At 42.1% G+C, this 14169-nt stretch overlaps 1 protein-coding gene across 5 annotated transcripts in view; it reads left to right on the forward strand.

Annotated features, from left to right (window-relative positions):
- The window catches only part of TNC (tenascin C), a 93534-nt gene that overhangs the window by 13019 nt on the left and 66346 nt on the right, over positions 1-14169 (forward strand). The gene's annotated exons all lie outside the window — the stretch shown is intronic.

Raw genomic sequence — 14169 nt, forward strand, 5'->3', positions numbered from 1 at the left:
CAACATGTTGTAACTTACACCCTAGGAAAGGCTGCTTAAAGTGACCCAGCTAGGGCTTCCCTGGTGGCGCAGTGGTTGAGAGTTTGCCTGCCAAGGCAGGGGACACGGGTTCGTGCCCTGGTCCGGGAGGATCCCACATGTCGCGGAGCGGCTGGGCCCGTGAGCCATGGCCGCTGAGCCTGCGCGTCCGGAGCCTGTGCTCCGCAATGGGAGAGGCCATAAGTGAGAGGCCCGTGTATCGCAAAAAAAAAAAGTTACCCAGCTAAATTAAGCCCAAGGCAAGGGTTGAAAATAATCTCTGTTTTTCAGGCTCATGCGCAGCTTCTCCTGTTCTCTCTGTAAGTCATAAAGGTCTTTCATTGCTGATAGTCATTCTGGACCCTGATCACTGAGTCCTTCTGAAATTCGGCCTTTTAACTCAGTCATGCAAACCACTCCTTGACATCATTAAAGGATGGCAGCAAAGCCGATGGTTAGGAATGGGGCGTCCGATTCCGGAGTCAGTCCACCCGAATTAAATTCCTGCTCCTTTTCAGCTCTGTGACCTTGAGCTGTGCGAGCCTCCGTTTTCTCATTTGTAAACTGAGGGGAAAAAGGTAGTTACCTCAGAGGTCTTGAAGAAGATTCAATAAGATAATCCACATAAGATACGTAAAGCAGTTCCTGGCGCAGATGTGTTCAATCAATGTTAGTTATTATTGTAGCATTTAAATCGCCCCTTTTTGAGCAAGAAAAAGTAGACACTGAAAGTACGTTTGCCCTGCCTGGGGTCACACACATTAATTACTGGAGTAGTCTTAGCTTTCCCTGAGAGTCTAGTTTCCTGCTTCCAGTCTTAGAGGCATATTTTCATTTCAGGAGTCAACTTTCATCAAAATGTGTCAAACTTTATTGAAGTTGATTCATACAGGCTTTTAGAACCGTCAGTGACTCCATCTGGCTCCCTCGGACCCAGGCATCAGTCAAGCCGCATTCTATCCATTTAAATATCAGCACATTGGGTTGGAAAAGATTGCCAAAGCTATCTGGTCTTGCTATACCAAATACTTGGCACACATACCAACATTTCTGTACCCATAGCAGACATTGCTAATCCATCAAAACACCTTTCACCTTGAGTCCAAACATGGCCACAGAATCTTTCTCAAAGCAGCTCCAGGGCTTCCCTGGTGCCGCAGTGGTTGAGAGTCTGCCTGCCAATGCAGGGGACACGGGTTCGTGCCCCGGTCCGGGAAGATCCCACATGCCGCGGAGCGGCTAGGCCCGTGAGCCATGGCTGCTGAGCCTGCGCGTCCGGAGCCTGTGCTCCGCAACGGGAGAGGCCACAACAGTGAGAGGCCCGCGTACCGAAAAAAAAAAAAAAAGCGGCTCCAGGCAGCCATTAGTAGGTAATTGAAGTTGACACATAAACTGAAACTTGTCATCCCAAACCAATCCAACCTCCTAACCAATACTTGAATGACCTCTACAATATTATTGTCTATTTTTAAAAATATGTTCAATGTTGTAGAGCTTCCTGATAGGGGAGGACAAGAAGGAAAAGGAGAGAGGAGGAGAATATATAGTAACATCTGGGTAGCACTTATTATTCATATGCCAGGCATTTATAACTCCTTATCACATTCACCATCTCTGACAAATCTGGAAAGATCTCTATTTTACAGTTTAAAGAAGCCATAGTTCAGAAAAGTTGCAAGACTTTGTCCAAGGCTCCCAGCAGGTAAACAGGATTTGATTTCAGGTCTTCCTGTCTCTAAGGACTATTTCTTCTCTCTCTCAACACAGTGCCCCTTCTCTGGTCTTGGGTGGCTGATAACAGCTTCACAAAGGCCATCATGTCATACCGCCTTTTTCAGAAAATCTCTTTTTTTAGGGTTGAGTTATGAGTCCATCTGTAACCTGTCCTTCTTAGATAAATCTCTAATTTTTTAATCTTGGTTCAAAAGTTCAAGAATCCATGTTCCAATACTTGTGAAAGAGTCAACTAGATTTCTTAAAATTCTGGATGAAGGCCGAAACAGAGGAGGTCATTGTTTCACTGGGAAATGAATTCAAATCTGTTTTTGAAACAATTTTCCAGAATTTTACAGGAACCTATATTGTTGCCACTTGGTCAGGCCCACTTTTTTATTTTCTTTTCTGTGTAGGCAAAGAAACAGAAGAGAGAAAGCAAGGGCTCTGCAGAATTTTTACTTCAAAAATTGAAACCAGACCACACCAGGGCAGTTTGTGGTCTGAATATATCAGTGGATCTAGTCATATTTCATCTGAGCTTTTCTTAGGTATACTAAACCACAAATATGAACCTCATTATTGTGTCTGGGTGGAAATACTTTATGGATTAAGATTTGTGGGCTTAATTTGGTTGGTAATGAAACGTATGTTTGAGGGATGGGAGGGAGGAAACCATGAAGCACTACGGATGCTTAAGCCAAACACTAAAGAAGGAAACACTCGGTACTGCATGGGGAGCGGGGGTGTTCTTAATATCAGCCACGTGACTTGGGTCTAAAATGAAATCCAAAATTAAGTTCAGCAGAAATAGTGCTGAATCAACAATGGACTGCATGGCACTAGAACGAAAGAGACTCTAGAATTGAAGCCACAAACAACCGCTTATGTTACAGGAGAATCCGAGGCCCCAAGAGTGGATGTGACTTGCCACAGTGGTTGGCAGGACTGTGACTCATGACTCGTCTTATAGCTCTTCAATCTGTGGCATGTTCTACTACACGGCCCCATGAGAGCCCCAAATCTCCAGGAGCTTAGAAATAAGTACTGAACATTCAGAATATAAAAGGAGAAAGAGAGTGACCTAAATTTAACAAACAGAAAAACACTACAATGAAATTGGAAGGATTCCTGACTAACAACCCAGGATGCTTCCCTTGCACTGAAACCAGAGTTTTACACTGACTATCTCACAGGCCTGGTGAAGTCCACCTCCTGCCAAAGGTCCAGCTGAGTATACTTCAGTCAGACACAAAGCTTGTCTCAAAGCAGATAGTACTGGGCTCTCAAGAACTCTTGGGGTGTTGACTAGAATCTCATAGGCAGGAGTAAGTTCTGTCTTGGCCGTTTTTGTAACCCCTGTGCTTATGGCATCTGGGACATAGTACCAACTCACTGAAGAGCTGAATGAGCAAAAATGAACTAATTCCAGGAGTGCGGCAGTGATGAATTCCTTGATACATCTTGCCTTAGAAGAGATCACAGGAGAGCTAATTACATGAAGGCCATAATGAAAATAAGAGTATTTGTTCATTCATTAATTCCATGAATAATGAGCACCAGCTATAGGTAAATTCAAATCAAAAAATATACTTAGCTTTATTTTATTCAAATATAAATATATTGTGCACTTACTATGATCAGGTTAGAGTGCTTGGTGTTGGGTGTTAAGAGATGAATGACTCAGATATGGTTCCTGCCCTCGTGGAGCTTACAGTCTACATACAGTCTAACTGTGTGAAGATGAACTGCTTACAGTTTAACGTAAATACAAGATAGAATTTGCTTATTGCTCTAAAAGAGGAAAATATATATACGTGATAAAACCACCCCAAATCATTTTTAGAATGACATGTGATGAAAATAATACTAGATCAATACTCAGAGAATTCAGAAGAGGGACAAAGTTCCCTGAGAAAACTTCTAATATATTATTTTTTTTGAACAGTATGTTGAAGGACAGAGAGATTTGCCTGCTCAGATGGCAAAGGAGCTTTCTGAGGAGACTTTAAGGCATCTGGAATCCTTCCTCAATGATAACTGAGCTTTGACAGCTTCTCCAAGGTGTCTGTCAGCATGCTTCATCTCTAGAGCACTCACAGGATATCTGGCTCCTTAAGGTCCTAATTCCAGGGTACTGATAGTATTCCCTCTTGAGCCAAGTGTTTAGAAGTTATATAGACAGAGCTTGGGTCTGGTCTTGAATCACAACTCCTTTCCTTGGCTCTCCAGCACAAAAGGCTTTATAAGGTGGTGGCTCAGAACACTTACTTTGGACTCTGATAGACCTGCGTTCAAATCCTAACTCCACTACTTAATGGATATCTGAACTTGCACAAGCCACTTAATTATCCCATGCCTCGGTTTCCTCATCTGAAAAATAAGAATAAAGATACCATCTCATATCACTTTGTAAGAATTTAAAATTGAAGATTTAAAATGCTTAGCACAGGCTCTGACAATTAAGTACTGAATGAATGATAGGTAATGATGTCTTCATTACTTTTATTATCCTTGTTATTATTCCAATCTTTTCCTGATCTTCCAAGGCCTCTTCAATCAATATTTGGGGATCCTAAGCACTTCCTCCTCCAGGAAGCCCTCTGTGAACTTCCAAGCTCGGAGTGACACTTCTCTCAATTCCTTCATTCAGACTAGCACTGCTACTGAACCTTGCTTGCGTATGTTCTAGTTTCTGAGATTTCTGGAAACAGAGAATAGGTCCTTACTCTGTCTAGTTTTCCCAATATGCAGTACATAGTAAGTAAACAGCAGGTAGCTCTTGAAAGAACCTTAACATTTGTACGCTTGCTATTGGCTTAGAGTGTGCAGGGACACTTAAGTATACCACAAATATTCAATCCACAATACATGGATTTAAAGTCAATTCTATTTTGTGACCTTTCCGGGGGAAACTGTAAGCTTTTTGATAATAGAGAACATGCTTATCCCCTTCATTTTTGTATCCTTGTGCTTAACTCAGGGCTTGGCATATGGTAGGTGTTTAATAAATTCGTACTGAAAAGATGCATAGTCAGATGGATGGATGGATGGATGGATGGGTGGCAACTGAAGAAACCCTATAGCACAAAGAAATCTGGACATCTCTTAACACAGATGCTCTCCAAGATCCTATTGCTGATATTTCTTTCTAGGGACCATTACAAAGACCACAGACTAAGAACTACTAGAAACCTTTCATCTGCACTTATTGTTGAAGGCCTCGCAGTGGTTTCGGGGAAGAGAGAAACCTTAATCAAATTCACTGACAAAAAAGGTAGGATATCTGGGTTTTAATATTTGCTTTGCCACTAATTAGCCGGTGACCCTCTCTGGGTGTTTCAGTTCAGATATTCTCTTCCATGTCATGTACTAATTTTACTCAATTCAATGTGGCTGCCTGAAGTGATATATTCGTAATAACTCTCAGGTGGGGGCATGGAAGCATGTAGGCATCAATTAGCAATGTCTGCCATGTACACTGGAAGGATGTGTGTGGGTGCCACAGGCTTGCCACCCCTGGACTCGATCTTCTACAGTTGATTCTAAGCCTGCTCAAGCCTGATGTTGATTCTATAATCCGATGTCTGTCTATGTCTATTGAAAGTACTGAAAAACTGAGCCAAACATTTCCCGTCAGAAGCAATGTCTTGAAAAACTAAACCACAGGCAGCCTGTTCTGGAGAAAGACCTGGCTGAGCAGCATGGACAACTATCCAGTAGCAGCACCGCCTCTTGGCCAGGGGACTGACCTGCCAGAAAAGAGCTCCACCCTGGGCTCACAGGCTTGCTTTTCTTGCTACTGAATGAGAATATGTAGGCTAGCAGGAAAACCAGGACTATAGACACAGCCTCCTCTTCTTCTAAGGATTTCAGAGTGTCTCTGTCACTTGACAAACTGAAACACTAAGAATTTTACACTTCTATGGAAAAAGCAACAGCGGGCAGAAGGGGGCTCCCCAAAATTCTCTTAGGAATCCCTCATCCTTCAGAGACTAGCCTTCCACGAACTGCCTTCTTCTAACAAAAGACACAAATCATCACACAATAACAATAAACCAGTTACTAAGACCTCCCTCCTGTTAGGCACTGTCCTCAATATTTCCATGTGTTATCTCATTTGATCTCATTTTTTTCTCACTTGCAGTTGAAAGAACTTTATTGTGGGGTTTTTATGAGTGTTGCCATTTTACAGACAAGAAAGCTGAGGCTCAGAGAGGCAATGTTACACATCTAAGGTCAAAGCTTCTGGATGGAGCTCTATGAAGTTCCCCCTATCCAACTATATTTGACCTATGAAAATGGCAATTCCATACGATTCAAACTAATAGCAAGTGGCAGGACCAGAATCCATAGTATTTGGCTGATTCTAGAGCAGATATTCACAAACATTGCACAGACTCTCCTTGGAGATTTGTCAGTTTTAGCATCTATCATTCTCCCCTATAAGTATTTGTTTGCCTGTCTGTTTCCTTTACTGGACTATGAACTGATTGAGAACAGGAACTACACATCATTGGTCTCTGAAACACCTCACTACCCCTTGATCTATCCCATAGCCTGGTCTTTATATATATATATATATATATATATATATATATATATATATATATATATATACATTTATTTATTTTATTTGCTTTTGGCTGCGTTGGGTCTTCGTTGCTGCACGCAGGCTTTCTCTAGTTGCGGCGAGCAGGGGCTACTCTTCGTTGCGGTGCATGGGCTTCTCATTGCAGTGGCTTCTCCTGTTGTGGAGCACAGGCTCTAGGCGTGCGGGCTTCAGTAGCTGCAGCACGCGGGCTCAGTAGTTGTGGCTCACGGGCTCTAGAGCACATGCTCAGTAGTTGTGGTGCACAGGCTTAGTTGCTACGCGGCATGTGGGATCTTCCCGGCCCAGGGCTCAAACCCACGTCCCCTGCATTGGCAGGCGGATTCTCAACCACTGCACCACCAGGGAAACCCCCATAGCCTGGTCTTAACACATATTCAACTCACCTCTGTTGAATGCAAGAATGAATGATTTAAAAAATGACTTAATTCACAGGACTCTGAAATGACTGCTGGCTCTACAAGCATCTGAACTGGGTGCCAGCTACGCCACCGTACTACCTAAATGGAAAAGTGCTTCTCAGTGCTGGAATTCCAACACCCAACACTCCAACACCCAGGGCTCAGAGGGGCTTTGCTTAGGCAGGCAGTGTTTGCTCAATTCTTTTAAGACACAGGTGGTGCTGGACTCAATCAAATGTAAGGCTCAGATATCCTTGGAAAAAATCCACACTTCGGGCTCTTTCTTAGCCCCTCTCTCTTCCTGACACATTCCAACAAGGAATTTATGGATGTTGGGAAGGACAAAGGGTGAGGAATTCTAGAACCTTTAAGAACGCCCATGTAAGTAACTCCATGCTTAACTGACTGTGCACAATAAAATTCTCTTGCCGGCAGGAAGAAAAATTTAATGTGATCTGTCTCAGGTGTTGCCAAAATGATGTGGAAAGAAATTCATCTGCATTTCTAAACAGTAGGAATCTTCCTTGGCCCCCGAGCCAAAGCTATTTGACGTAAATGCCTAAGTCAAACAAGATAAATATATTCCATGAGTTACTAAAAGTGAAGTCATAAGTATTCTGAAATATGATTCTAGCCAGTTGGAAATTTTATCTTAATCTAAAAATGAAACTTTATTCTCCAGCTGTGAACCGGGAAACATTCAAAGATTGTTGATTCCTTCATCTAAGCAATGGTCTTTGTCCTGTGGTGAAGTGCCTAAAAATAACTGCCAGTTTGTTTATTCCGTGCTGCTTCCAAAAGGTTAGCTATCAAACAGCTCTACTGGAAGAAAAAAAAAAAAAAAAAAAAAAGGAAGATTTGATAACAAGCCAAGAGGCACCTCAAGAGTATACAGTTGTAAACCAAAAAGCTCTTGGGACATGGCTGCCATGACACTGACCTGACCGAGGTTTCCCCATCTATTAAATGAATGTTACTTCACAGTAATGTTCTGAATAAAAATCTATAATGCCCAAATCTGGAGATATCATCCTACACTGGCCACAGCTAATATCAAAGGAACTGAAACAAGAACTAATTTTTATCTTTCATCAGTGATGAAGACCTAACATTTTTAAAATTTTTATTTCATATTGGAGTATAGTTGATTAACAATGTTGTGTTAGTTTCAGGTGTACAGCAAAGTGATTCAGTTAAACACATACATGTATCTAGTCTTTTTCAAATTCTTTTCCCATTTAGGTTGTTACATAATATTGAGCAGAGTTCCCTGTGCTGTATAGTAGGTCCTTGTTGGAAGTCCTAACATTTTAACACCTCCTCCCATCAAAAAAAAAAAAGGCTTCAAGACCATTGTTTTACCTTTTTTTTTCTTCCTTTTTTTATAAAGGGGATGCAACGTAAGTTTGCCAGGTATTTGCAGACCAAGGGACTAAATACAGAAGCCTATGTTTTCCCTGATCTTCTCCACAGATGACACTGAGCAATTAGGCACCTAGCCTTAGACAGACACAGCAATGCTTACTGGGCTCAGTACCAGCCCTTCACATTGACCATTCATGCTCTCCTCACTGGCTGTACCAACTCCACGTGCTCTCTCCTTTCCACTCCCCTACCCATCTTATACACCCTAGTAGAATCAGGACTTCAGTATTCCGTACGTGTTACCCCACTTTTGCCTACATCAGGCAGCTGCAGAGGGAACCTGCTGTTATTACTGTCTCCTTCCTCATTCTCCTCCTCACCCACGCATTCCTTGCCTTTTCTCATGCTCTTCCCTCTTTCTAGACGCCTAATCTAGAAGGGTAGGTGGGTAAGGTGCAAATTCAATCCACCTACTCTGTTATAACCAACCACTTTTTAGAATCCCACCCATCCTTCAGGCTCATCTCAGGTGCCACCTCTTTTGAGGTGTCTTTCTTCAGCCCCTCAAAAGAAAGTAGCCACCCTCCACTTTGAACCTTAAAAGACCTAGGTTAGCCAATCTCTTTTGTTACCTATTACATCATTATCATAGCCATGATGTAATTCCCTATTTCTCCCATGCCTTCTGGATGCAAACTTTCCTTTCTAATCTACTCTCTATTTGACCGGTGTCGTTATTACTCTTTCTATTATCATTAGCTACCATGTTAAGTACCTACTATGTGCCAGGCACTGTGCTGGTAGCTTAAGATACATCTCATTTTATCCCATCTTCTCATAACTTTATAAAATAAGCATATATATATATATATATATATATATATATATATATATATATAGCCATGCAGGAGATGAAGCAAGTGATACTCAGAGGGGGAAGTGAATGGCCACAGGTAGCAGCTACCAAGTGGAAGAGCTGGATTTGAACACAGGTCTGTTTCTCTGCAAAGACCAGGCTCTTTCTCCCATACCTAGCCGCTTCATCAATAGAACTGTTCAGACTACTGAAGAACATGGACCGAGTCCCCTCAAAAAGTCTGCAGCAAAGTAGTCCAGAGTCAACAGAAGCAGGAGAGCATGAGTTAATTTCGACAAACCTACCAGCTCCCAAGAGAAAGGTGAGGCAGGGCAGAACAAGATGTTAGGTGTAGCCAGAGGGGCTCCTGGGCAACCTATCTTCGGTTTTATTTGAGAAGTGTCTCATGGAGAACTTGGGGTTCTAAGGTATGCAGAGAGAAAAAGAAAAAACATTTCATATCCCAAGTGTAGGATGGGGGAAAGGATGATGACTTGGGGCAAGCTCCGTGTCCCTTCATATCTGAGGAGAACAACAGCCATAAAGACCACTCCTCGCTTGTACCTGGATATGTTTGAACATGTAAGGTATGGAAATTACAGTGCACATAAATATTTGCTTATGTTAACTAAAAAGATGTCATGTTCTCTAGTCTCCTGGCATCTTCAGGTGAGGTACTCACCAATTTTAATTAGACAGGAGACTTAACAATATCCTTTCTTTTTTAGACTCCCTTTAACCTCTCAGAGTCTCAGTTTCCTCATTTGTACCATGGGCTTAACATAACCAAGCTGACTTCTAAACTTGAACTGCTAAAAAGAATTTCCTGCAATGATGGAAATGTTATTTATCCACACTGTCTGAATTATAGCCACTAGCCACATGGCTACTAAGCACTTGAAATGTGAACAGTACAATTGAGGATGGAATTTTTCATTGTATATAATTTTAATAACCACTTGTAGCTAGTGGCTACCATATTGAATAATGCAGCTCTGGACCAAAGAATTCAAAGTTTTCTTCCTCTTCTTAAACCTTCTCTCTCATGAAGAAATCTTTAAGGTAGTTTTTTTCCCCCCCTCCGGATTAATTATGCTTGAAAAGTTAACAGGAATGAAGGCACCTAGAGAGTCACAAACACAATCACAGAGTTAATTTGGCTCTAAAAATTTCTTTTGGTAAAAATAGAAAGTAGAGTCTGATCCACACGTGTATTTTTCTGCACTTAGCATATATGCCAAGGCAGGTTACAGAGCAAGGCAACATGCATGGCCTGGATATAGCCACTTTGTCCTGGATGTGTGACCCCAACAATCTATGTATTGAGCCAGTACAAAGGCTGTGTCTCTTCCTGCTGCCCTCCTTTCACCTTTGCAAACATTGACAAACAGATCCTTTAATCTCTCCATAAAAGATAGAAGATAGATAACTAGGTAGATAGAGTGTAGATAGATAGATAGATGATAGATAGATAGATAGATAGATACAGGTATAGACGTAGACAGGGATATGGACATAGGTATAGGTAGAGATGTAGATAAAGATAAAGATGTAGATACAGATGTAGATGTAGAGATAGAGAAAGAAAGAAATATAGAGATATCTCCCAGGACATATTTGCCTGGGGGATCTGAGACAGAGATTCCTTCACTTCACTGCAGAACTCACCCTTGCTTAGAAAAACAGAACTGCATATGCCAAGGTAGGAGTTTCAAGAGTTGGGGGGAAGAAAATCCTGGAAAAAAGACTAATTGAAGTCCATATTTTTAAAACAAAAGCTCCCCTTTACTGAGCTCTTGCTGCTGCCAGAGACTGAACCATTCCCACCACACACATTATCTCATGCACTTTCCACAGTAGTCCTACGAGGACACTCGTAGCATGCTTTATTGATGAAATGACTCTGGCCTGTGGTATAGATAGTTTTGCCCAAGGGAGAGGAAGTGGTTGAACAATGACTCAAGACAGTTTGTGTACAAACCTGTGCTCTTCAACACTCTTCTATTTACATTCCAGAGCCTTGGAGCTTGCCATGTTCTCAAAGAAGCCCTTTCTATTGGACAATTCCAATTAGAAACATATTTCGTCTGTCGTGCTGAAATTTGCCTTCTTGTAGCCAACCCTCCTCTCCACCCCTAACATACACACATATTGGTGCTTGTTTTGTCGTTTGAGGCCACAAGGGACAAGCCAGCTCCTGCTTCCCCAGGATTTATACATAGGAATCCTGGTCCTCTCAATCTTGGCTTTCTCAGCTACAGAATAAACATGTACGGGTCCACACTCCTTCCCCCTACAAGATATTTTCCAGACCGTCCATGGACTGATCACTTCCTATAAAGATAAGAATCTGCTTGTGCTTTCTAAAGAATCTCTGCAGAATAAGTTGCTCATTCTCCAATTTTAAAAGCCCTACTGTCCAAACATGGTCCTTCATGTCTAACCTAAATATCACAAACTGTAATCTAAAGTAGTCTTCCCTAGGTCTATCCTCAGAGGAGACATTAACCAGCCAGTTGTCTGCATGAGAATATTTTACATTCTTTTTTTTTTTAATTTTACATTCTTAAAGATTACTCTTTGCTTTGTATGTTTGCTTCTCTGGTGTAAATATTTCCAGTTCTAGTAAATTTATCTTCACAAGGTTCACCCCCTCACTCATCAGTGATTCTGCAGCTCTCTCTTTGATCTAGATCCAAGTTGCTGTTGGGTTTAGTACTGGATTCAATGAAGAGGTCAAGCTTAAGCAAAAGGAGGCTATTGGCCTGGACTCATGCTAGGTTTTGTTCTTCAGAGCATAACAAAAGAGCAGCTACTTTTTAATATGTGCCTATTATGGGCTTGACACTATGTTGGGTGTTTTCTGTGCAGATCTTTAATTCATAATTCCCTCTGGAAGGATTTTGACCCCATTGTGAAAGTGAGATCATGGTTTAGAGAGGATAAATGTCAATAGCTTGCCCAAGTCACAGGGTGAGTGAGTGGCATTTGTACTCAGGTGTGTCCAATTCCAAAGTCTAGACATTTTCCACCACTCTGAAGGTATAATGGGTCTTTCCCAAAGTGCAAAAACATCCACCTGCCCTCAGACAGCCATGAGCCAATATGGAAAATACATAGCCCTCAAGAATCACATTTCTTTCCTCCAAACAATGCAGCATTTGGCTGTGCCAGTGCACATACAGAGTGAAAAATCCTCACTCAACCCATACTCTGGTCATTATTTCCCTAGATTTGCTGCCTTAAAGTCTCAACCAACAATTCTAACAGCCTTTTAGATGGAAATTTAAGTCATTTAACAACACACACAAAAGTGTTGGGTAAAAGTCCAAAAGCATTTCAAACTTGGCCCATGGCCCTTTCCCATAAAAAAAAAAAAAAAGAAAGAGCTAAGAATTGATGAGAAGAGGGTGAGAAAGAAGGACTTTGTGGAAGGCAAAGAGAGTTAAAACAATTGCAGTAGAATACGCAATCAAGAAATATTTGTCCGGTAAACAACTAAGATAGGCTATGGTAGTTTGAAAGAAGAGAACTTGCCAAGTTCTCCTCTTCATAATAATTTTCATTCAGTGGGCTTGCCTACATCACAGATCCGCAAATTCTTATTAGGAAACTAATTTGAATGATAAAGCATACAGATGGCCACCTTCTCACTGTGTCCTCATACGACCTTTCTGCTGTGCACAAACAGACACAGAGTCAGAGAGAGATCTGGAGTCTCTTCCTCTTCTTATAAGGACACCAATACTATCATCAGATTAGGGCCCCACCCTCATGACCTTCATTTAACCTTGATTACCTCCCTAAGAGCTGTACCTCCAAATACAGTCACACTGAGGGTTAGGACTTCAAGTATGAATTTGGGGGGGAGGGGAAGATATGATTCAGTGTAAGACACTCAGTAAGAACAGAATAAGTAGTTGTTGGGACTTCCCTGGTGGCGCAGTGGTTAAGAATCCTCCTGCCAATGCAGGGGACACAGGTTCGAGCCCTGGTCCGGGAAGATCCCACAAGCCGCAGAGCAACTAAGCCCGTGCACCACAACTACTGAGCCTGCGCTCTAGAGCCTGCAAGCCACAACTACTGAGCCCACGTGCCTAGAGCCCATGTTCTGCAACAGGAGAAGCCACTGCAGTGAGAAGCCAGTGCACCACAAGGAAGAATAGCCCCTGCTCACCACAATTAGAGAAAAGCCTGCACGCAGCAACGAAGACCCAAGGCAGCCAAAAATAATTAATTAATTAAAAAAAAAAAGAATAAGTACTTGTTGATTGCAGAAGACATCAAGGGCTCATGGACATCTTTCTGAGTCACCTCTTGCCCTTGGTCATAGTTTGGATAACTGGTTCAGGAACATTCTGTCAGGCTCTTCTAAAAACTTGACCTTTTAAGGTTTTAGAAATAAATCAAAAAGAAGAGGAATTGAGGTTCAAAGAGGTAGAATACTATTCCAACAGCCACATAACTAGTTAGATGTTCAGTTACAGTAAAAACTCAGTTTGTTTTCTAAAGTCTTTCATTTTCACCTCTGCCTCTCACAGCAGAGGAAAACCAGCAGATGGAGTTAATCTTAGATTGGAGGGTCAATAATAAGAGGGAGGAGGGCTTCCCTGGTGGCGCAGTGGTTGAGAGTCCACCTGCCGAGGCAGGGGACACGGGTTCGAGCCCCGGTCCGGGAAGATCCCACATGCCGCGGAGCAGCTGGGCCCGTGAGCCATGGCCGCTGAGCCTGTGCATCCGGAGCCTGTGCTCCGCAACGGGAGAGGCCACAACAGTGAGAGGCCCGCATACCACAAAAATAAAATAAATAAATAAGAGGGAGGAGTTACTGGACATCTATGGGACTACGGCCTTCCTATCACTCAATGTGCTCATCCAGTAAATAGCGAAGGGCTTCATGACTCTATGAATGATTTCTACTTACTGTTTTCACTTCCATCATTACTTTAACCTTGACATTATGATCTTCACTGCACAGAAGTGAAATAAGACAAATAAAAGTTATATAATTACCCAGAGGCCCAGAACGAGAGCTGAGATCCAAACCCGCATCTGATCTGTCTTGTCCTTTCTGTTGTCTCCCTCTACTTCCAAATACTGAATAGTGAGTGAAGTCATTCCTTCAAGATTGCAAAATTCTTTTAGAGACCATTTTATATCCACACTGCAGTGCACACTGAAGGAATAAAAGGAGACCTTCACAC

This window comes from Mesoplodon bidens (genome assembly GCF_964165515.1).
Source record: "Mesoplodon bidens genome assembly, chromosome: 6".
In the NCBI taxonomy this organism is placed as follows: domain Eukaryota; kingdom Metazoa; phylum Chordata; class Mammalia; order Artiodactyla; family Ziphiidae; genus Mesoplodon; species Mesoplodon bidens.